Source organism: Oncorhynchus mykiss, chromosome 23 (assembly GCF_057628025.1).
Source record: "Oncorhynchus mykiss isolate SJ-2025 chromosome 23, ASM5762802v1, whole genome shotgun sequence".
Classification (NCBI taxonomy): Eukaryota; Metazoa; Chordata; class Actinopteri; order Salmoniformes; family Salmonidae; genus Oncorhynchus; species Oncorhynchus mykiss.
In genome coordinates this window covers 10,405,053-10,426,607 of record NC_143044.1, presented here as the reverse complement: position 1 = coordinate 10,426,607, position 21,555 = coordinate 10,405,053, and the positions used below count along the sequence as shown (strand labels likewise).

The 21,555-nt window shown below is 41.8% G+C and overlaps 1 long non-coding RNA gene across 2 annotated transcripts in view; it reads right to left on the bottom strand.

Moving 5' to 3' along the window:
* Positions 1-4,993: 4,993 nt before the first annotated feature.
* Positions 4,994-21,555, bottom strand: part of LOC149972503 (uncharacterized) — a 51,028-nt gene continuing 34,466 nt past the window's right edge. For both annotated transcript variants that reach the window (XR_016490956.1, XR_016490955.1), the window contains exon 3: positions 4,994-5,015. This is a non-coding gene — a long non-coding RNA (uncharacterized LOC149972503). The remainder of the gene's footprint in view (positions 5,016-21,555) is intronic.

Below are 21,555 nucleotides of genomic sequence, written 5' to 3'. Positions count from 1 at the left end.
AACCAAGCTACTGTAGGCCTACCGCTGTAGTGTAACTCTGCTATTGATCAAAATAAAAAAATAGATGTAGTTCTTGGGCTTCAATTCAATCAAATTGTTCTCGTCACATGCTTCGTACATTAACAGTGAAATGCTTACTTACGGGCCCTTCCCAACAATGCAAAGAGAAGAAAATAGAAAATAGAGAAATAATAGATAACTAAAACTATTAACAATAGAAGAAATAATAAATACATAATGAGTAACGATAACTTGGCTATATACAGTGCCAGTCAAAAGTTTGGACACACCCACTCACTCCAGGTTTTTCTATATTTTTACTATTTTCTACATTCTACATGTAGAATAATAGTGAAGACATCAAAACGATGAAACAACACATATGGACTCATGTAGTAACCAAAAAAGTGTTAAACAAATACAAGTATATTTGAGATTTGAGATTCTTCAATGTAGCCACCCTTTGCCTTGATGACAGCTTCATGAGGTAAACTGGAATTAACATGTGTACCTTGTTAAAAATACATTTGTGGAATTTCTTTCCTTCTTAATGCGTTTCAGCCAATCAGTTGTGTTGTGACAAGGCAGGGGTGGTATACTGAAGATAGCACTATTTTGTAAAAGACCAAGTCCATATTATGGCAAGAACAGCTCAAATAAGCAAAGATAAATGACAGTCCATCATTACTTTAACACATGAAGGTCAGTCAATCCGGGCGGCAGGTTGCAAGATCAAAAGGTTGCAAGATCAAATCCCTGAGCTGACAAGGTAAACATCTGTGGTTCTGCCCCTGAACAGGCAGTTAACCCACTGTTTCTAGGCCGTCATTGAAAATTAGAATTTGTTCTTAACTGACTTGCCTAGTTAAATAAAGGTAAAATAAAACAATGAACAAATCCGGAACATTTCAAGACCTTTGAAAGTTTCTTCAAGTGCGCTAGCAAAAACCATCAAGCACTATGATGACACTGGCTCTCATGAGGAAAGGAAGACCCAGAGTTACCTCTGCTGCAGAGGATAAGTTCATTTGAGTTAACTACACCTCAGATTGCAGCCCAAATAAATGCTTCACAGAGTTCAAGTAACAGACACATCTCAAAATCAACTGTTCAGAGGAGACTGCATGAATCAGGCCTTCATGGTCGAATTGCTGCAGAGAAACCACTACTAAAGGACACCAATAAGAAGAAGAAACTTGTTTGGCCAAGAAACAAATAATATTTGAGATTTTTGATCCATCCGCCGTGTCTTTGTGAGACGCAAAGCAGGTGAACGGATGATCTCTGCATGTGTGGTGGTGAGTTGGTGACACTGTCTGTGATGCATTTAGAATTTAAGGCACACTTAACCAGTATGGCTAGCACAGCATTCTGCAGCGATACGCCATCCCATCTGGTTTGCGCTTAATAATAATAATTTGTTTTTCAACAGGACATTGACCCAAAACACACCTCCAGGCTGTGTAACTGCTATTTGACCAAGGAGAGTGATGGAGTGCTGCATCAGATGACTTGGCCTCCACAATCCACCGACCTCAACCCAATTGAGATGGTTTAGGATGAGTTGGTCCGCAGAGTGAAGGAAAAGCAGCCACCAAGGGCTCAGCATATGTGGGAACTCCTTCAAGACTGTTGGAAAAGCATTCCTCATGAATATGGTTGAGAAATGCCAAGAGTGTGCAAAGCTGCCATCAAGGCAAAGGATGGCTACTTTGAAGAATATCAAATATCAAATATATTTAGAGGTTTTTAACACTTGTTTTGGTTACTACATGATCCACATGTGTTATTTCATAGTTTTGATGTAGAAAATAGTAAATATAAAGAAAAACCCTTGAATGAGTAGGTGTGTCCAGACTTTTGACTGGTATTGTACATGGGATACCAGAGTTCCGAGGTGATGTATGGGGGTACGGGGTAATTGATGTAGATACAGTACATATAACTTGGAATCAAGTGGCAGATAATAAACAGTAGCAGGCAGCGTGTCAAAAGATTTTCTGCAAAAAGTCTGAAAGAGGATAGTCTGGGTAACTATTTAGGAGTCTCATGGCTTGGGGTTAGAGGCTGTTCAGTGTCCGGTTGTTTCCGGACTTGTTGCGGTAGCAGAGAGAACAGCCTATGACTTGGGTGGTTTGACAATTTTTTGGGCCTTCCCCTGACACTGCCTTGTATAGAGCAGTGGTGTAAAAAGTACTACATTGTCATACTTGAGTAAAACTACAAAGTAAAAGTAAATTCTATAGATCAAATTCCTAACATTAAAGCAAACAAGACCGCGCAATTGTTTAATTTTTTATTTTTACGGACAGACAGGGGCATATTCCAACCCTTTGACATAATTTACCAACACACTAGTTGTGTTTAGTGAGTCCGCCAGATAAGAGGCTGTAGGGATGACAAAGCGTTATATTGATAGATGCATGAATAGGACTTGATACAGTAGATGCATTAATTGCTGCCCTGCCTGAGCATTTTAAATGTAACGAGTACTTTTGGCTGTCAGGGATAATGTATGGAGTACAAAGTACATGCTTTCTTTAGGAATGAAGTGGAGGAAAAGTAAAAGTTGTCAAAAATAGAAATAGTAAAGGAATGTACAGATACTAAAAAATACACTTAAGTAGTACTTTAAAGTATTTCTACTTAAGTACTTTTCATCACTGGTATAAAGATCCTGAATGGCAGGGAGCTCGGCCCCAGTGATGTACTGGGCCGTAGCACTACCCTCTGTAGCGCCTTGCGGATGGCAAGCAGTTGCCATAGCAATCGGTGATGCAGCAGGTCAAGATGCTCTCAAAGGTGTAGCTGTAGAACGTTTTGAGGATCTGAGGTCCCATGACAAATCCTTTCAACCTCCTGAGGGGGAAGAGGTGTTGTCGTGCCCTCATCATGACTGTGTTGGTGTGTGTGGACCATGATAGATCCTTGGTGATGTGGACACCGCAGAACTTGAAGCTCTCGACCCTCTCCACTAGAGCTCCGTCGGGCCACCATGCGGTCTTGTGAAAGTTAACCTGTTTAAAGGTTTTGCTCACACCTGCTCGTCAAACATCTCATTCCAAAATCATGGGCATTAATTTGGAGTTGTTCCCCCCTTTGCTGCTATATCAGCCTTCACTCTTCTGGGAAGGTTTTCCACTACATTGCTGTACCGACTTGCTTCCATTCATTAGTGAGGTCAGGCCATGATGTTGGGCGATTAGGCCTGGCTCGCAGTCAGCGTTCCAGTTCATCCCAAATGTGTTTCATGGGGTTGAGGTCAAGGATCTGTGCAGGCCAGTCAAGTTCTTCCACGCCGATCTTGACAAACCATTTTTGTATGGACCTCGATTTGTGCACAGGGGCATTGTCATGCTGAAACAGGAAAGGGCCTTCCCCACAAAGTTAGAAGCACAGAATCATCTAGAATGCCATTGTATGCTGTAGCATTAAACTTTCCATTCACTGGAACTAAGGGGCCTAGCCTGAACCATGAAAAACAGACCATTATTCCTTCTCCACCAAGCTATACAGTTGTCCCTATTCATTTGGGGCATTCTCCTTGTACTGCCAGATGGTGAAGCGTGATTCATCACTCCAGAGAACGTGTTTCCACTTGCTCCAGAGTCCAATGGCGGCTAGCTTTGCACCACTCCAGTCAACGCTTGGCATTACATATGGTGATCTTAGGCTTGAGTGCGTCTGTTCAGCCATGGAAACCCATTTCATGAAGCTCCCAACGAGCAGTTCTTGTGCTGACGTTGCTTACAGAGGCAATTTGGAATCGGTAGTATGTGTTGCAAACGAGGACAGACTATTTTTACGCGCTACACGCTTCAGCACTCAGCTCAACAGGACACCTGTTGTGTGAGGTTGTGTGGCCTATCACTTTGCAGCTGAGCCGTTGTTGCTCTTATGCATTTCCACGTCACAATAACAGCACTTACAGTTGACCAGGGCAGAAATTTGACAAACTGACTTGCTGGATAGGTGGCATCCTATGACGGTGGCACATTGAAAGCCACGGAGCTCCTTAGTAAGGCCATTTTACTGCCAATGTTTGTCTATGGAGATTGCATGGTGGTGTGCTCTATTTTATACAACTGTCAGCAACAGGTGTAGCTGAAATAGCCAAATCCACTAATTTGAAAAGGGTGTCCACATACCTTTGTATATGTAGTGTACTGTACGGCGTTACTCTGGACCCTGATCTCTCTTTTAACGAACATATCAAGACTGTTTCAAAGACAGATTTTTCCATCTAGGTAACATTGCAAAAATCTGAAACATTATGTCCAAAAATGATGCAGAAAAATGTATCCATGCTTTTGTTACTTCTATGTTAGACTACTGCAATGCTCTACTTTCCGGCTTCCCGGATAAAGCACTAAATAAACTTCAGTTAGTGCTAAATACGGCTGCTAGATCCTGACTAGAACCAAAAAAAATGTATCAAATTACTCCAGTGCCAACCTCCCTACACTGGCTGAAGACTCATCTCTTCAGTGGGTCATATGATAGAGTGTAGTCTGGCCCAGGAGTGTGAAGGTGAACGGAAAGACTCTGGAGCAACGAACCGCCCTTGCTGTCTCTGCCTGGCCGGTTCCCCTCTTTCCACTGGGATTCTCTGCCTCTAACGCTATTACAGGGGCTGAGTCACTGGCTTACTGGTGCTCTTTCATGCCGTCCCTAGGAGGGGTGCGTCACTTGAGTGGGTTGAGTCACTGACGTGATCTTCCTGTCTGGGTTGGCGCCCCCCCCTTGGGTTGTGCCGTGGCGGAGATCTTTGTGGGCTATACTCGGCCTTGTCTCAGCATGGTAAGTTGGTGGTAGAAGATATCCCTCTAGTGGTATGGGGGCTGTGCCCCCCCCCCCCCCCCCCCCCCCCCCCCCCGGCTTCGTTTAAGCCGCATTTTCCCGGTCTTGGGCATTACGGCCTGGTCCGGGGTGAGCGTGTGCTGTGATTCCGACTCGTTGAAGTAGAAATCCTCATTCAAATCTAGGTTAGTGATTGCTGATCTGATGTCCAGAAGCTATTTTCGGCCATAGAAAACGATGGCGGAAACATTATGTACTAAAACAGTTAAGATCAGCTAAAAAAAAAAACACAAAATAGCAGAATTGGTCAGGAACCCGTAAAACGGCTGCTAGCCATTGCAGCGCCATTCCCTGTGTCAATTAATCACGGATAAAGGAAAACTGCGATGCGCGATGTTTATGCTGGTTTGGAGATGATTAACAGTGTTGTTTCTGTCGCTCTCCAACAGTGTCCCACATGGTCATTGAAGAGGTCAACAGCATTCAAGAGAATCTGGACATAGAGAGGCCATGCAGACACAGTGTGGAAGCCATGGCCTCCAAGGTAGATCAGCCTAATGAGCATTGCCCTTTGTTTTCTTCCAATTCTAACTTTTGTATGCTCACAATTCTTCCCTTACACCAAATATTGGTCCTAATTTACTAACACTTTCTGTGGTAAAATTGGTCCTGTAATCCAGTGCACAATTATTGTTGTGAAATGCTTGCCAAACTTCTATGTCTAATCATTACCAACACATTTTTTTGGACAGAAGCCTGGCAGTTCTGTACAATACCTTCTCCTTCTCCTCCTCCTTCTCCTCCTCCTTCTCCTCCTCCTAACAGTCCAGTCCAATTTGAGCTTTACCAAAGAAATATATATCTATATAAATTGCAAACATTTAACCTTGTAGCAGCATGTTATACAATGTGTGAGTTCTTTGTAGATTTACACGTGTGTGTGTGTGTGTGTGTACTTGCGCATGTGTGTATGAGCGCATGTGTGTATGAGCGCTCACGTGTTTTTGTATGATTAATTAATTGGCTTACCATTTGAATCTGGTTGTTGTGGTCTTACAGGTTTGGATAACCACATAGGAAGACAGAAAGAGGGAGAGAAGGATAAGAGAAGGTCTAGCAGATGAATCAAAGCCCTTCTTCAATTAAAAAAAAAGGGGAGAGAAAAAGATGTTGCTTACAACAACCATGGAGAGAACAGCATTATAAAAGCGCTCCAATATGGGTCAGACCAGCCTTGTAAAGGGGTCTTTGTTCTCTTCTCTCTCTGGTGAAAACAATGCAAGAGAAAAATGAAGACATCTCTTTTCTTACTGTGATAAATGGGCTTTACTGGAACATCATAAAATGAATCTTCCAGAATGAACTAAAATATCAGAGAACCTTGAATGCTGTGTCACTGTATAATCCTCTATTGTTCACGCAGGGGACATACAAGTCTAAAGGACGGCCTAAACACAGAGTAAAGAATTTAGAACACATGATTACAAATGCATTGTTGTCAATTACAACCACCTGGAAATATTGTACTGTTTTCCCGTGAAATGTATTTTCATGTCAAATGATGAGCTTCCATTATATTTAGGCACTACCTTTGTAGTGCCTCTCAAACCCCTCCTCGGGTATCCCCAGATGTTTCACCATTTTGTTCTAGCCTTGAACTAGCTCACCTGATCAAGAGCTTGATGATTAAATCAGGCATAGATCTCCGTAGGCACAGCCTACCTTCTATGGTTTTGTCATAGTGCTCTGCACACCACTTTAGTCTGACAAACAGTTTTTCCCAATACAAGGAGTATGTGTGAGGTGGTAGACATCTTAATGGGATACTGTGAGATCCAACTAATTCATTATTTTTTCCAATATGGAAGGTATTAGGATATAGTGTGAAAAATCAATAATAGAAAATGAATTAAATGTGTTTGAATCCAAAGAAAGTGCCATTTTGAAGATGACAGCATTGTCAGCTCATTTACATTTAAATTGAACACAACATATTTTGGTAGGTCTCATGTAAAAACACAGCCAAACTGACTTCTGTGAGTCATTTGTTTCATTTTCTTGAGCCCAGCGCTGGTAATTCTGACTGCTAACAGCACCCAAGGAAAAAAAAAGTTATATCAAAATCTTAAACTCTCCAACATTTTAAATTAAAAATCCATAATAGCGGGTACTTACAATTTACCACCAGTCAAATCACAACAGCGTTTAGTGTTGATGTTTGATCAAAGAAGATGAGGGGGCCATGATTTTGTAATGGTGACCTCTGAAGCGCCTCGTATAGCCTGCCTGCAAGCCACACTGATTTCTCTGAGTATGTAATTTCATAATAATCTGCTATTGATGAGAACAAATTTATCAAAGACTGTGATTCTGTGTTATGTATTGTTGATTGCATTTTTAAAAAGATGCACTTCGAAGAGCACCATCGGAAAATGGAATTGCTGCAATCTGCCCTGACTGGGATGTCATTAATAAATGCTTCTATTATAGCTCTGCTTTTTTCTCTCTCACCACACTCTCCGTCTGAAATGACATCAAGAAATGTGCATCATCTGCACCCCTTTTCTTTCCTTAGGCTTCATTAGTCTTTACTTAGTAGTAGTATCCATAATTGACACATATGGCCATCTTGATGATAGAACTTTAGAATTTGAACGTCTCATACTGGTAGTTCAATATGGGTGACTTAGGTTGAATTGATGAAATTGTATGGAATTTGAAAAGAAAAAGGACACAAAGTCCAAAGTGCCATAGGAATGGGGGATGTAAATACATTTGTTTCATGAATTAATGTGAGTAAGGCCTTTCCCCCTGGCTCTTTCTAACGCCATGGCTGTTATTTCACACCTGATTATTGCTTGTGCATCCTTCCGCGATGCCACTTACAGGTACAGTGTGATTAAATGGATGATGAATGAGAAAATCGGACCAACATTTTATCTGGCATCTTGTGCCACATTGTCTATTATCTGCTTTCCTTCCCATCTGTTTCCTATGAAATGTTCTTGAGATGCTATCTAAAAAATACATGTATATACATAAAAAAATACTTACATTTGTGTTATATAAATTACTCCGTTTTGCCTTATCTAAGTGAATTGCTTGCATATGGAATATGCCATGAGCTGCAAGCCACTAACAAGTGAGATTCAATCAGTGTTTAAACCTACTTATTGTGGTTCTGAGCCAGAATTCTGCTTATATAATTTTATTTTTACCAGGTAAGTTGACTGAGAACACAATCTCATTTACAACAAATTATTGAGTGCACTGTATCAGCAGAATTGACAGTGCCCTACAGCAAGGGCTTTTTAGTAATGAATATAGGCTACAAGAGAGACAGGGCAGTTCAACTATTACAAACAGCCTATGTGAATGCAGCCGTACACACAGCTGTCTTAACAAAATAATGCAAACTAAATGCTGAAAGTAGTAGCATAGTTATTCATGCATGCATGCAAAAAAAAAAATACTGAATAGCAGTTTAGCTTAGGATACCGACACAACTGCGAAAGCAAATGAATGAATGTGAACAAAATCGATAAAGGCAAGACACAATCTATATTTAGGCTAGTTACATTAACTTCTTGGTGACGGGGCAGTATTTTCACGTCCGGATGAAAAACATGCCCAAATTCACCTGCCTGCTACTTATCCCCAGAAGATAGGATATGCATGTTATTAGTAGATTTGGATGGAAACACTCTGAAGTTTCTAAAACTGTTTGAATCATGTCTGTGAGTATAACATAACTTATTTAGCAGGCAAAACCCCGAGGACAAACCATTCAGATTATTTTTTTTTGAGGTCACTCTTTTCAGTGAGATTTCATTGGGAATCCAGAGTTCTAAGGGACCTTCTTCGAGTTCCTATTGCTTCCACTAGATGTCAACAGTCTTTAGAAATTGGTTGAGGTTGTTCCTTTGTGTAATGAACAAGTATGGCCATCTTGAACGAGGGTCACTTGAAGTGTACTGTTAGATCGAGGCGCGTGGCCAGAAAGCATGCTTCAGTTTGATTTCTTCCTGTATTGAACACAGATCATCCCGTCTTCAATTTTATCGATTATTTACGTTAAAAAATACCTAAAGTTGTATTACAAAAGTAGTTTGAAATGTTTTGGCAAAGCTTACAGGTAACTTCTGAGATATTTTGTAGTCACGTTGAACCAGTGTTTTTCTGGATCAAACGTGCCAAATAAATTGACATTTTGGATATATATCGACGGAATTAATCGAACAAAAGGACCATTTGTGATGTTTATGGGACATATTGGAGTGCCAACAAAAGAAGCTCGTCAAAGGTAAGGCATGAATTATTCTTTATTTCTGCGTTTTGTGTCGCGCCTGCAGGGTTGAAATATGCTTTTCTCTCTTTGTTTACGGAGGTGCTATCCTCAGATAATAGCATCGTTTGCTTTCGCCGAAAAGCCTTTTTGAAATCTGACATGTTGGCTGGATTCACAACAAGTCCACCTTTAATTTGCTATCTTGCATGTGTGATTTAATGGAAGTTTGATATTATAGTAATTTATTTGAATTTGGCGCTCTGCATTTTCCGACGCTAGCGTCCCACATATCCCATAGAGGTTAACAGTAAACAAACGATGTAAACAAAAGCAGAATGGAGATCAAAATAACCAAAACATAGCCTACAGCCAACTAGAGTGAGATGCAGCCTTGCATAGCTGTCTTGTCAAATAAATAGGCCTATACAGCCCCCCCTTCAAACATGGAAAATCATGCTGCTCGGTCATGAGATAAGCAACATTTTGTGATATGGCACAATACACTTCTGTGAATCAAATTCGACCCACGTAATCAATTAAGCAATGCCAGCCTATCATAAATACGTACAGTTCCATTTACAGCAATGATAACCAATAGGCTACCAAGAAAACCATAATAGAATGTATCTATTTCTATGATGAAAAATACCGATTTGTAGTTATACCCAGGGGTGTCATTTGGGTTATTGCATTGGAATATATAGAATTTTGCTTATGTCACACTATACCACTATAAACATAAAAGTTCAAATGTTTTTGACCAAGAAGTGACAGGTTCGATGGCACAAAATCTCAGCTGTGCATTATCATAACCGTGGACAGCGCCCTACACAATAAACCAAGATTTTGATAAAAACCAACCAGCTAGATTGAAACAATTTTACCTTTTCAGTGCAGCCTCCTTGATGCTCTGTGGACCTTCCTGAGTAATCGATCATTCCATTCTCCCCGAAATCTTCTTGTAAGATCCCCCTCAAATGTCAGTTGGATTAGGTGAGCTTTCCTTGGGTGTAGCATGCTTCTTCTTTGTTGACTGAACACGTTTCTGAAAAATGGAAAATAGGGCACACAGGGCGTCCAACCAGTTGGTTCTTGGGTTCGCAGAATCGTTCTGACATTTCACCAATGACGCATCCAAAGTGCCGAAGAACACTCAGTCTCTTCTCCTATGTCCTACTGGCCTACTGTACTGTCCACCACGTATTGCTGGAGATTTGTTACTTACATAATGTTGTCGTTTGCTTGGAGCTGTTGGTGGTGCATCAACTCTTTTGGTACTATCAATAGCATTCTTCCAGGTAGAATACCCATCTTGGGTCAAGGCCTTGTCTGTGTTAGCATTGGACCCAACACAGAATTTTCAACATGGGAAGCATGCCACATCTGCAGTAACCGAGTATTCCAGCCACTCTCTTCCTATGAACCAGTTGCTATTAAATTAAAGATTTTGGAGAGAAAAAAGAACTGGAAAACCTGTGGCTATGGTAGGATTCTAGGTTAACTTGGGTTCGCTCCCCTGTTTCAGGAACAGTCGGAGGTGGAGGTGGCTGTGGAGCCATTATACTGACAGCACTTGTGGGGGTGGGTATGCTCTGCACACGGAACTAGCTGAACTCGGCAGCATCATCACTGCTGTGCTAGGCGGTGGTTTGATGCTGCTTCTGCTGCTCATCGCTGTCCTTCTTCTCCTTTGTTTGGGTACTTTGGCGAAGCAGATTTCTGATATCTATCGTGACAGATTAGCTGGTTCGAGCTAGCTAAATAGGCTACGGCTAATAACACTAAAGCTTTTTACAGTTTGCTAAGAAGCTAACTACACTCGGTAGTGGTGGGGCGCCGAGACAGAATTGAGTGAAGCAACTTCAAAGGTAAACTTGACCGCTCCCTTATAAATGAAGACCAAACCAGGCATATCATGTTGTTCAATTAGCCTACCACAGCGATAAGAGCTGAAAGCGTATTTTCCCGCTTTTTTTGGAAACCCAAAGGAATCATACTTGACTGCCAAGTTGCTTTCCATAGCCCCCTTACACACACCACACCGTGCCCTGTCCATTGTGCTGACACAGCGCATTGGAGTTGCAGATTTTTTTTGAGCCAAGCTGTCGCTCAATCATTTAAACTATTTGCTATTTTGATATAGGGACAATAAAATTAAACTGAGGGGGCTCAATTTTGAACTGAGGGGGCTATGCCCCCTTTAGCCCCCTCGTGAAGCCGGGCCCGTTCTGTGCAATATGAGCTTCAGGAACCAGAACATCATGACAGTTTACTATAATATAACTATAATAGTTTGACCATAATTGAATACTATTGACATACCATCAGAAAGATGAGAAATGCCAAAGACAGTAAATCCAAAGCACCAGGTTCTTTCTATGTGAAAGAGTTCAGTCAGCCTCCTCTGCATCTATTTCTCTCTCTCTCTCTCTGTTAAAAAGGCCATTACAGACCACAATTTAGTCCTCCAATTACCTTGCTGGTGTCTGCCTACTGGGTATGACTTATCTGATAAAGAGGAGGAAATGGACACATGGAAGCAGAGCTATCGACAAAAAAGTGTTTGCTATGGTACTGTGTGTTGATACAACATGTAAGTAGCCACGTTTCTTTTTTTTTCATTTTTGGAAGATTTTATTTGATATTTTATACACAATACAAAACATACACATACAAACATCAACTTGATTACACCTGCCCAGAAGCACGAGTACACACCTCCATCTCCAGTGCCCGCATCACTTTTTGTCACATGGCCTCAAACTGCAGCATTTTGTTTCTCTCTGTAGCCTGCACACTTAACATTTTTAGATAAGCATTTGAATTTTCCATTCAAATAAAATAAAATACAATTTTATTTGTCACATGCTGAATACAACAGGTGTAGACCTTACTGTGAAAGTCTTACTTGCAAGTCCTTAACCAACAATGCAATTTGAGAAATAGATTTAAGAAAATATTTACGAAATAAACTAAAGTAAAAAAAAATATTAAATCAAAAAGTAACACAAGACATATAGATAACAATAACGAGGCTATATACAGGGAGTACCGGTACAGAGTCCATGTCAATGTGCGGGGGTACAGGTTAATCGAGGTCATTTGTAAAGTGACTATGCATAGATAATATACAGCGAGTAGCAGCAGTGTAAATTAAAGGGGGTAGGGGGGGTCAATGTAAATATTCCGGGTGGCCATTTTATTTAGTTTAGTTGTTCAGCAGTCTTACGGCTTGGGGGTAGATGCTGTTAGACTTGGCCCTGCGCTCCTGCTTGTCGTGCGGTAGCAGAGAGAACAGTCTATGACTTGGGTGACTGGAGTCTTTGACAATTTTTGGGCCTTCATCTGACACCGCCTAGTATATAGGTCCTAGATGTCAGGAAGCTTGGTCCCAGGGATGTACTGGGCCGTACGCACTACCCTCTGTAGCGCCTTATGGTCAGATGCAGAACAGTTGCCATACCAGGCTGTAATGAAACCGGTCAGGAAGCTCTCAATGGTGCAGAACTTTTTGAGGATCTGTGGACCCATGCCAATTCTTTTCAGTCTCCTGAAGGGAAAAGGCGTTGTCGTGCCCTCTTCACAACTGTCGTGGTGTGTTTGAACCATGATAGTTTGTTGGTGATGTGGACACCAAGTGACTTGGTATTCTTGACCTGCTCCACTTCAGTCCCATTGATGTTAAAAGCCTGGGTTTTCTGCACGTTAACACTAGAAGCTTATTACCTAAAATGGATCAATTGAAAGTGTGGGTTCACAGCTCCAATCCAGATGTGTTGGTCATTACTGAGAAGTTGTTCAGGAAGAGTGTTTTGAATACTGATGTTAACCTTTCTGGTTATAACCTTTTTCGGCAACACAGATCTTCCAAAGGTGGGGGAGTGGCAATCTTTACCAAGGATTACCAAGTCTGTCCCCAAACAATTTCATTTGCTGGTTTTAAGCATTACACTTTCAAATAGCTCTTTGTTCACTGTTGCTGGGTGCTATCGTCCTCCATCAGCACCGGCCTGTACCATACAATACCTGCCCTAATAAGCTCTCTCCTGGCCCCTTAAACTGAGTCTAAATTGCTACGTGATCTAAACTGGGACATGCTTAAACCACCTGACCAAGCCCTAAAGCAATGGGACTCCCTAAATCTTTCTCAGATTATTACCAATTCCACAAGGTATGACTCCAAACACCCAGAAAAGGCTACTCTCCTCGATGTTATCCTCACAAATACTCCTGATAGGTATCAGTCTGGTGTTTTCTGTAATGACCTTAGTGATCACTGTTTTACAGCTTGTGTTTGTAATGGCTGCTTAGTGAAACAACCTGTCCTAATTTGTCATAGATGCTTGCTAAAAAATCTTAATGAGCAAGCATTCCTTCATCAACTTGCTTCTGTAAAATGGCATAGAATCAGCTCGATCCCCTCTGTAGAAGACGCTTGGACCTTCTTTTTTTATATTGAGAATTAAAAATAGGTTCAGCTGCTGGTTCGACCGGGATCTTGCAGAGTTACTCCACCTCAAGAATTGCATTTGGCAAAAGGCTCGGCACTCGCATACTCAGGCTGACTGGCTATCGATCAGGCAAATGAGAAATAAGTGCACTCAGATTATCTTGAGGGCCAAAGTTAGTTACTTTAAGGAGCAGTTCTCTCTCTGTGGGTCTAACCCAAAGAAGTTCTGGAAAACGGTTAAAGACCTGGAGAATAAACCCTACTCCTCACAGCTGCCCATCCCTTAATGTTGATGATATGGTTGTTACCGACAAGAAGCACATGGCTGAGCTCTTTAATCACAACTTCATCAAGTCAGGATTCCTATTTGACTCAGACATGTCTCCTTGCCGTCCAACATTTTCTCATCTCCCACCCCTTCTAATGTGACTATCCCCAATGCTTCTCCCACTTTTATCCCTGCCCCGCTACAAAGTTTCTCCCTGCAGGCAGTCACTGAGTCCGAGGTGCTAAATGAGCTCCTTAAACTTGACCCCAAAAAAACATCTGGGTCAGATAGTTTAGACACCTTCCTCTAAGTTTGCTGGCCCTATCATCGCCAAGCCTGTCTCTCCTTTCTGGCGAGGTTCTCATTGCTTGGTAGGCAGCCACGGATCATCCTTTGTTTAAAAGGGGAGATCAAGCTGATCCTAACTGTTATAGGCCTATTTCTATTTTGCCCTGTTTATCAAAGTGTTAGAAAAACTTGTCAATAATCAACTGACTGGCTTCCTTGATGTCTATAGTTGTCACGACTTCTGCCGAAGTCGATGCCTCTCCTTGTTCGGGCGGTGCTCGGCGGTCGACGTCACCAGTCTTCTAGCCATCATTGATCTATGTTTCATTTTCCATTGGTTTTGTCTGGTCTTCTTACACACCTGGTTCCAATCCCATTCATTATATGTTGTGTATTTAACCCTGTGTTTCCCCTCATGTCCTTGTCAGAGATTGTTTATTGTTATGTTCATGTTTTATGGATTGGTGTGCAACGGGTTTCTTGTACCCACATTTATTTTATCATGGACTTTGGTTTTGGAGTTTGTGTTTTGAGTTATTAAATACTCCAGTTCTACCATGTTTGATTCTCCTGCGATTGACTTCCCTGCCACCTACATTCACGACGTGACAATAGTATTCTCTCGGGTATGCAATGTGGTTTCCACTCAGGTTATGGAAGTGTCACTGCAACCTTAAAGGTCCTTCATGATGTCACCATTGCCCTTGATTCTAAGCAATATTGTGCTACTATTTTTATTGACTTGGCCAAAGCTTTTGATACGGTAGACCGTTCCATTCTTGTGGGCCAGCTAAGGAGTATTGGTGTCTCGGAGGGGTCTTTGGGCTGGTTTGCTAACTACCTCTCTCAAAGAGTGCAGTGTATAAAGTCAGAAAATCTGCTATCTCAGCCACTGCCTGGCACCAAGGGAGTACCCCAAGGCTCGATCCTAGGCCCCACGTTCTTCTCAATTTACATCAACAACATTGCTCAGGCAGTAAGAAGCTCTCTCGCCCATTTATATGCCGATGATACAGTCATATACTCAGCTGGCCCCTCCCCGGATATTGTGTTAAATGCTCTACAGCAAAGCTTTCTTAGTGTCCAACAAGCTTTCTCCACCGTTAACCTTGTTCTGAACACCTCCAAAACAAAGGTCATGTGGTTTGGTAAGAAGAATGCCACTCCTCTCACAGGTGTTATTACTACCTCTGAGGGTTTAGAGCTTGAGGGAGTTACAAGTACTTGGGAGTATGGCTAGATGGGGCACTGTCCTTCTCTCAGCACATATCAAAACTGCAGGCCAAAGTTAAATCTAGACTTGGTTTCCTCTATCGTAATCGCTCCTCTTTCACCCCAGCTGACAAACTAACACTGATTCAGATGACCATCCTACCCATGCTAGATTACAGACACATAATTTATCATTCATAAGGGTACTCTCGAGCGGCTAGATGTTCTTTACCATTCGGCCATCAGATTTGCCACCAATACTCCTTATAGGACACATCACTGCACTCTATACTCCTCTTTAAACTGGTCATCTCTGTATACCTGTTGCAAAACCCACTGGTTGATTGTTATTTTTAAAATCCTCTTAGGCCTCACTCCCCCCTATCTGAGATATATACTGCAGCCCTTATCCTCCACACACACAACACCTGTCCTGCCAGTCTCATTCTGTTAAAGGTCCACAAAGCATAAACATCCCTGGGTCCTCTTTTCAGTTCGATGCAGCAAGCGACTGGAACAAGCTGCAACAAACACTCAAACTGGACAGTTTTATCTTAAGCTCTTCATTCAAAGATTCAATCAAGGACACTCTTACTGACAGTTATGGCTGTTTTGTGTGATGTATTGTCTCTACCTTCTTGCCCTTTGTGCTGTTGTCTGTGCCATATAATGTTTGTCCCATGTGTTGTGCTGCTACCATGTTGTGTTGCTATCATGTTGTTGTTATGTTGTGTTGCTACCATGCTGTGTTGTCATGTGTTGCTGCCTTGCTACAGTGCCTTGCGAAAGTATTCGGCCCCCTTGAACTTTGCGACCTTTTGCCACATTTCAGGCTTCAAACATAAAGATATAAAACTGTATTTTTTTGTGAAGAATCAACAACAAGTGGAACACAATCATGAAATGGAACGACATTTATTGGATATTTCAAACTTTTTTAACAAATCAAAAACTGAAAAATTGGGCGTGCAAAATTATTCAGCCCCTTTACTTTCAGTGCAGCAAACTCTCTCCAGAAGTTCAGTGAGGATCTCTGAATGATCCAATGTTGACCTAAATGACTAATGATGATAAATACAATCCACCTGTGTGTAATCAAGTCTCCGTATAAATGCACCTGCACTGTGATAGTCTCAGAGGTCCGTTAAAAGCGCAGAGAGCATCATGAAGAACAAGGAACACACCAGGCAGGTCCGAGATACTGTTGTGAAGAAGTTTAAAGCCGGATTTGGATACAAAAAGATTTCCCAAGCTTTAAACATCCCAAGGAGCACTGTGCAAGCGATAATATTGAAATGGAAGGAGCATCAGACCACTGCAAATCTACCAAGACCTGGCCGTCCCTCTAAACTTTCAGCTCATACAAGGAGAAGACTGATCAGAGATGCAGCCAAGAGGCCCATGATCACTCTGGATGAACTGCAGAGATCTACAGCTGAGGTGGGAGACTCTGTCCATAGGACAACAATCAGTCGTATATTGCACAAATCTGGCCTTTATGGAAGAGTGGCAAGAAGAAAGCCATTTCTTAAAGATATCCATAAAAAGTGTCGTTTAAAGTGTGCCACAAGCCACCTGGGAGACACACCAAACATGTGGAAGAAGGTGCTCTGGTCAGATGAAACCAAAATTGAACTTTTTGGCAACAATGCAAAACGTTATGTTTGGCGTAAAAGCAACACAGCTGAACACACCATCCCCACTGTCAAACATGGTGGTGGCAGCATCATGGTTTGGGCCTGCTTTTCTTCAACAGGGACAGGGAAGATGGTTAAAATTGATGGGAAGATGGATCGAGCCAAATACAGGACCATTCTGGAAGAAAACCTGATGGAGTCTGCAAAAGACCTGAGACTGGCAATTTGACACATACAACAACACAGAGTTACACATGGAATAAACAAAACATACAGTCAATAATACAGTAGAACAAAAGAAAACAAAAAGTCTATATACAGTGAGTGCAAATGAGGTAAGTTAAGGAAATAAATAGGCCATGGTTCCGAAGTAATTACAATATAGCAATTAAACACTGGAATGGTAGATCGGCAGAAGATTAATGTGCAAGTACAGATACTGGGGTGCAAAGGAGAAAGATAAATAAATAAATACAGTGTACAGGTGCAGTGATTTGTGAGCTGCTCTGGCAGCTGGTGCTTAAAGCTAGTGAGGGAGATGTGAGTCTCCAGCTTCAGAGATTTTTGCAGTTCTTTCCAGTCATGGACAGCAGAGAACTGGAAGGAAAGACGACCAAACCAGGAATTGGCTTTGGGGGTGACCAGTGAGATATACCTGCTGGAGCGCGTGCTACGAGTGGGTGCTGCTATGGTGACCAGTGAGCTGAGATAATGCGGGGATTTACCTAGCAGAGACTTGTAGATAACCTGTATCCAGTGGGTTTGGCGACGAGCTTAAGGACAACTCAGTCAAGGTATTGAAGTGGCCATCACAAAGCCCTGACCTCAACCTCATAGAACATTTGTGGGCAGAACTGAAAAAGCGTGTGTGAGCAAGGAGGCCTAAAAACATGACTCAGTTACACCAGCTCTGTCAGGAGGAATGGGACAAAATTCACCTAACTTATTTTGGGAAGCTTGTGGAAGGCTACCTGAAATGTTTGACCCAAGTTAAAGAATTTAAAGGCAATGCTACCAAATACTAACTGAGTGTATGTAAACTTTGACCCACTGGGAGTGTGATGAAAGAAATAAAAGCTGAAATATATAATTCTCTATACTATTATTCTGACATTTCACATTCTAAAAATAAAATGGTTATCCTAACTGACCTAAGACAGGGAATTTTTATTATATGTCAGGAACTGTGAAAAACTGTGTTGAAATGTATTTGGCTAAGTTGTATATAAACTTCCGACTTCAACTGTATATTGTATTTATTTTATATTTTTAATCCCAGTTCCCTGTCCCCACTGGAGGCCGTCATTGTAAATAAGAATTTGTTCTTAACTGACTTGACTAGTTAAATAAAGGTTAAATAAAATAAAATACAAATAATGGGTGCCTGTCCACAATCAGCTCCTTTGTCTTGCTCACATTGAGAGAGAGGTTGTTGTCCTGGCACCACACTGCCAGATCTCAACCTCCTCCCTATAGGCCGTCTCATCGTTGTCGGTGATCAAGCCTACCACTGTTGTGTCGTCAGCAATCTTAATGATGGCTTTGGAGTTGTGCTTAGCCACACAGTCGTGGGTGAACAAGGGGTACAGGAGTGGACTAAGCACGCATCCCTGAGATTCCCCAGTATTGAGGATCAGCGTGGCAGATGTGTTGTTGCCTACCTTTACCACCTGGGGGCGGCCTTCCAGGAAGTCCAGGATCCAGTTGCAGAGTGAGGTGTTTAGTCCCGGGGTCCTTAGCTTAGTGATGAGCTTTGTGGGCACCATGGTGTTGAACGCTGAGGTGTAGTCAATGAACAGCATTCTCACATAGGTGTTCCATTTGTCCAGGGGGAAAGCGCAGTATGGAGTGCGATTGAGATTGCGTAATTTGTGGATCTGTTGGATCGGTATGCGAATTGGAGTGGGTCTAGGGTTTCTGGCATGATGGTGTTGAGGTGAGCCATGACCAGCCTTTCAAAGCACTTCATTGCTACTGACATGAGTGCCACAGGACGGTAATCATTTAGGCAGGTTACCTTCGCTTTCTTGACTATGGTGGTCTGTTTGAAACATGTAGGTATTTCAGACTCGGCCAGGGAGACATTGAAAATGTCAATTTGTCTTGCTATTTGCACTTCTTTACTTGAAGTTTACCAAAGTAAGCCTATCTCTGACTGGCCTAAATTCTTCCTTCAGCTTTCCCTCCGAGTAGTGTCCGGTCCAAGCTGCTCCTCTTAGCTCTCAGCCTGGCTGTCAGAGGCAGCTCAACAATCCCCAACCCGTTTTCTCAATCGACCCCCACACCCAATCTACTCACATGGCACACACTCACATACAGACTCATACATACACACTGTCCCTCTCTCCCCTTATCTTTCCTTGGCCTCTATTTCTTACATCTCTCAGAGAAAATGACAATTTTCGTGGTTTTGCTTTGTGCCTGACTTTACTGAACTCTGGAGAAAACGAACATTGTGGCTCGGTGAGTACATCTGACAATGTGCTCTCCCGTCATGATGTGAACAGTATGAACGTGTCACTACCAAAGTCTAATGGTTTTAAATGACTGTTTTGTATTGTCTGGAAACTCACTTGTAGAATTCACTTGCAGTAGGTCTCTTAAAAAAGAGAGGCCGTGCAAGGTTATTAAACAGAGGTGCCTAGTTATTCTTCTTTTGTTGATATCAAGTAACGTGCAACCTAACCCTGGCCCTGATAAGTAATGTCTACAAACCCCCTCGCATTTTAAATCTAGATCTTGTTTTGATATTTTTCAAATACAGTGCCTTGCGAAAGTATTCGGCCCCCTTGAACTTTGCGACCTTTTGCCACATTTCAGGCTTCAAACATAAAGATATAAAACTGTATTTTTCTGTGAAGAATCAACAACAAGTGGGACACAATCATGAAGTGGAACGACATTTATTGGATATTTCAAACTTTTTTAACAAATCAAAAACTGAAAAATTGGGCGTGCAAAATTATTCAGCCCCCTTAAGTTAATACTTTGTAGCGCCACCTTTTGCTGCGATTACAGCTATAAGTCGCTTGGGGTATGTCTCTATCAGTTTTGCGCATCGAGAGACTGAACATTTTTCTCATTCCTCCTTGCAAAACAGCTTGAGCTCAGTGAGGTTGGATGGAGAGCATTTGTGAACAGCAGTTTTCAGTTCTTTCCACAGATTCTCGATTGGATTCAGGTCTGGACTTTGACTTGGCCATTCTAACACCTGGATATGTTTATTTTTGAACCATTCCATTGTAGATTTTGCTTTATGTTTTGGATCATTGTCTTGTTGGAAGACAAATCTCCGTCCCAGTCTCAGGTCTTTTGCAGACTCCATCAGGTTTTCTTCCAGAATGGTCCTGTATTTGGCTCCATCCATCTTCCCATCAATTTTAACCATCTTCCCTGTCCCTGCTGAAGAAAAGCAGGCCCAAACCATGATGCTGCCACCACCATGTTTGACAGTGGGGATGGTGTGTTCAGCTGTGTTGCTTTTACGCCAACCATAACGTTTTGCATTGTTGCCAAAAAGTTCAATTTTGGTTTCATCTGACCAGAGCACCTTCTTCCACATGTTTGGTGTGTCTCCCAGGTGGCTTGTGGCAAACTTTAAACAACACTTTTTATGGATATCTTTAAGAAATGGCTTTCTTCTTGTCACTCTTCCATAAAGGCCAAATTTGTGCAATATACGACTGATTGTTGTCCTATGGACAAAGTCTCCCACCTCAGCTGTAGATCTCTGCAGTTCATCCAGAGTGATCATGGGCCTCTTGGCTGCATCTCTGATCAGTCTTCTCCTTGTATGAGCTGAAAGTTTAGAGGGACGGCCAGGTCTTGGTAGATTTGCAGTGGTCTGATACTCCTTCCATTTCAATATTATCGCTTGCACAGTGCTCATTGGGATGTTTAAAGCTTGGGAAATCTTTTTGTATCCAAATCCGGCTTTAAACTTCTTCACAACAGTATCTCGGACCTGCCTGGTGTGTTCCTTGTTCTTCATGATGCTCTCTGCGCTTTTAACGGACCTCTGAGACTATCACAGTGCAGGTGCATTTATACGGAGACTTGATTACACACAGGTGGATTGTATTTATCATCATTAGTCATTTAGGTCAACATTGGATCATTCAGAGATCCTCACTGAACTTCTGGAGAGAGTTTGCTGCACTGAAAGTAAACGGGCTGAATAATTTTGCACGCCCAATTTTTCAGTTTTTGATTTGTTAAAAAAGTTTGAAATATCCAATAAATGTCGTTCCACTTCATGATTGTGTCCCACTTGTTGTTGATTCTTCACAAAAAAATACAGTTTTATATCTTTATGTTTGAAGCCTGAAATGTGGCAAAAGGTCGCAAAGTTCAAGGGGGCCGAATACTTTCGCAAGGCACTGTAAATGTACGCAGCCTGTTGTCAAAAATGGATGGGGTTTGTATTTTGGCTAAATCAACTGATTCTGATGTAATTGTGTGTTCTGAAACCTGGCTCAGCAAGCCTGTTCTTGATAAGGATATTTGTATAAATGGTTACAATGTGTATCGCACTGATTGAGTTAAGGTGGGGGTGTGGCTATATATGTAAAGACTAAATAAATAAGTATGGCAAAGTCTGAAACTATTTGTA